The sequence below is a fragment of the Mastomys coucha genome, unplaced genomic scaffold (assembly GCF_008632895.1).
Source record: "Mastomys coucha isolate ucsf_1 unplaced genomic scaffold, UCSF_Mcou_1 pScaffold23, whole genome shotgun sequence".
NCBI classification, from domain to species: Eukaryota; Metazoa; Chordata; class Mammalia; order Rodentia; family Muridae; genus Mastomys; species Mastomys coucha.
The window spans coordinates 76,741,766-76,745,823 of NW_022196906.1; positions in this window are offsets into that span (position 1 = coordinate 76,741,766).

A 4,058-nucleotide genomic window follows, 5' to 3' on the forward strand; every position below is an offset into this window, starting at 1 on the left:
AAAAAAAAAAAAAAGAAAAGAAAAAAAATATAGGATTTGGGTAACACTTCCACTATAGGATGCATTGGGTATAAAAGTAAGAACCAATGTTTGCTCTGAGTCTCTGTTCAGATCAGGCCCAGGTTTCTCTGGGGTCCTCAGGATACCCTGTGCCAAAGAAGTCTGCAAAGTTAGCTAAAAGCAGAAGTAGAGCTGAAATGCAAATTAAATAAGAAACAAATTATAGGGTCTTGACTATCATCTAACTTGCAAGATAGAATATTCGTTCATGCAGATGTTTTACGGTGCTGGCAAAAACAAAAAACAAACAGACAAACAAAAAACCCACAAACAAAACAAACAACAACAACAACAACAAAAACATGATTAAGACCCTGGGTACAAAGGAGACAAAGGGGTGAGGCATACGTTCTCTACAAAAGCCTGCTTTGAAAAGAACTTCCTAGTCATGTAAAGATAAGGAATGTGTAATGTCACATCCGAGAAAAACAACAGCAAGAATGAACCTGAGAGAAAAAGCAGTATAAATAGATACATCCAGAAACTAAGAATAATGAAAACTGAACTAAAACAAGATCAACAGAAGATAGGATGACCCTTCAAAATTGTTTGGTTCGTATCTGAGCTCATCCTTCTTGTTTAGATGTAGCAGTATAGTGTTAGCGTCAAAATTATGGACTACGTCATTAGGGAAAGGACGTCAATGTCTTTAAAAGATTCTTCTTATCAGTACTCATCAACTTCTAAATTTCACTCAGCAAACATAGGGGATGTCACCTGAAGGGAGCAAAGGAAACAGGTGTGAGTGGAGCAGAGAATGATAGGAAGCAAAGGGTGGAGTGTGACTCTGAGAAGGCCCAATGGGTATTTTTTTAAATAAGTTTTTTTAAAGATTTATTTATTATTATATGTAAGTACACTGTAGCTGTCTTCAGACACACCAGAAGAGGGCATCAGATCTCATTACAGATGGTTGTGAGCCACCATGTGGTTGCTGGGATTTGAACTCAGACCTTCAGAAGAGCAGTCAGTGCTCTTAACCACTGAGCCATCTCTCCAACCCACCAGTGGGGTTTTAAAACCATTTATCCGCATCAGCTTTTGACTTTCAAACCTAGTAAACACATTATGTTACTGACATAAAGAAGGGGAAGTTGATCAAGAAATTATTGAAAAGAAGTAAAATTAAGGGTCAAAATTATCTTGGAGTTTATATGGAACATTAATCTTTCATGTAGAAATCCATATGGGGCTTGAATCCTGGAGAGGGTAAGCTCAAACAGCACTATCCCTTAATCTGGTGGGAGTTGGGCATTCAGATCTTGTTTGCCAAGCTTTCTTCCCTTGATCAGAAGGTCAGCAGAAAGAATGTCACCTTTCACTTCTGTTTTTTTTTTTTTTTTTCAGAAATGTTAGAACTATTAAATCTTTGGCAGAGAGTTAGTTCTTTGTATCTTAGTATAAAGAAAGCAATAGCTCAAAGAAGTCTTGAACTCACGGATCCACTATATGAAGCACACAAATGAGCTTTTGGTTGTTTGAAAAGTCACTCCCCTGGGCCTGATATAGGCTCTAACAAGCACCAGAGAATTTAATATTTCCATCAACTGGTTCTTATTAAATTGATACCTGTTCCATTCAATGCACCTGACCTCTGACCTTGACAAATTCTCTTCGTGAGTAGAATGAGAAAATACCATTTGCAACACAGAATCTAAGGTATGTGGCTTTAGAAAAGCACTCTGTGATGTAGGAGAGTTCACTACTAGTGCACCTTTTATCTGTGAATCACAGTTCCTGAGAAGGGTAGTTTATGTGGGTTGTGAAGCTAATGTGTGATCTTTATTGAGATGTTAGTTGACTCGATACCATTGTGTTCAAATTTCTTGGCACAGTTTGCTAACACAATAATGAGTAAGAAGTATAATCTAATGCTAGTATGATTCATTTCTCTTTGATGTGAGAAGTTAGGTGATAAGTAAGCAAGTTATGGCCATCCTTTTCATCAGGGTCTAAATGCAAAGTAGACACAAAGAAACTGGGCTCTGATGAGGCAGCTATAGCGGCGCTGGCAGCAACAGAACATGAACTCACAAGCAAGATGAGGAAAAAAGCAAAAGCCTCTGACCTTCTATCTGGGCTGCTCCTGAAAAGCACCTTCCACCCACAGTAAGATGCTATCTTTCCCCTTTAGCTAACCTAAGAAAAATCCTCACAAACATTCTCACAAGCTAACAGTAACCTAGACAACATGGGTATGCCAGAGGCTCATCAATTCATGATTCCAGATCCGTCTGAAATCAAAGCCAAGATTAATTGTCCCTGTAGCTCTGGGTTTAACATTTTTGTTGTTGTTGTTGTTGTTTGTTTATTTTGTTTTGTTTTTTAATTTCTTTACTGCATACCAGAGATTCTTTTTAACTATACTATCCCCAACATTAGTAATCTCGTACATTTTGATAGCATCCATTCTAACTGACTTGAGGTGAATGCTCAGATTTTTTTTTTAAAATTATTCTCCTCTCTTCATAATTAGTGATGTGGGGACACATTTCTTATTCATAAATTTTCTTCAGAAAAATGCATACTCAGGTTCTTTTCTTATCTTCTAATAGAACAATTTCTATTTTTGTTGTCATCTTTGTTTAACTGTAACCTATGTGCTTTCATTTTGGGGCTCTCTATTCTGCTCCCATAGCATTTATATTGGCTTTCATGCATCCCCTCAATCTTGAAATTGAGACATGTACTATGTCCAGCTTTGTTTATCTGTCCCAAGATTTCTTTAAACTCTGTAGCTCCTTGTGAATCTGGGATGAGTTTTGTTTTCTATTCCTTTAGGATAGGGCATTGGTCAAGCCTTTGGGTTTGATATAGCCTCTATAAGACATAAGTATCACATAAAGCTACAAGTATTTTGCCCTTATTTTAAGCTCTTCTCAGATCCATAATCTTTGAAGTGTGAAGATACTGAGAAAATAGGCAGAGGTGATGGTCCAGCATCTGCCTTGCCTTTCTTTCATTCCATTCATCCCTAACTTTCCCCTGGTAGTCTCTATTGTCTTTTCCCTCACTTTCCCATTTGCTTGGTACCTAGAAGGCTCTAACGCCCTGCAGTTGTGGTCAGAGAATTGTGAGTTGCTTGTGTCCTCTGTATGGTCAGGATCACTAGAAAAAATATCAAGGATGCTTTCTTCCTTCCTCCTCTGCTTCGTTCTCAAGAGCATACAGAACCTCTACAGGCTGCAGAAGCCTCAGAATTAGCACCCAAACCCACAGAAATCCAAAGCCTCACACTCAGCAGAGGGCTGAGTGGAGCATGAAAACTGACCCTGGCTTCCTTCAGAGCTCAACATGACGAATGTGGAATAAAACGTCCCTACTTTCCTTTTCTTCACTAATATTAAAAGCAAGCTGAGTCTAGTTTAAATGAATTTCTTCATTTTAAATCATATCTTGTCCATTTAACCGTGCTTATTAATTTAAGTAATAATCCTTTAACTTTACCAAAACTGAGTGGCATTTCCCAGTGTTAGTAAAAATGGAATACTAAAAACTAGAACATAATCCAGTCACAGGCTTCATAATGTACTAAGAATATAAAATATGGGACATGCATAATTAAATAAAGTAACATGCAACAAAATTTTTATCCCTGGAATTAAGGTCAAAACACTGGGTACTTTTAAAATCTGACCGTCCTAGTTATTGAAAAAACAAACAAACAAAAAAAAACAATATAATCTTCTTGGGTTTATAAAAATGTTATCATTTTAAATTAGGGCAAAAATATATATTAGAGAAACTCCATTAAGATCCAAACATGCTCACAAGGTGGAGTAACAGCCTTGTTTGGATAAGAAAGGTTTCTAAGCATTTTGGAAATATGCTTTTGAAAAACCAAGAGATTTGTGTGATAAGGGTCATTTAACAGTCCACCTTGTTATCCTACATGAAGTTATTGCTGAAACCAAGGATACAAATGAACAAAACCATGAATTTTATTCTTATAGAATTGTATATTTCTTTGTTAGTTTGTCATAGCGCTAAGGTGCCAG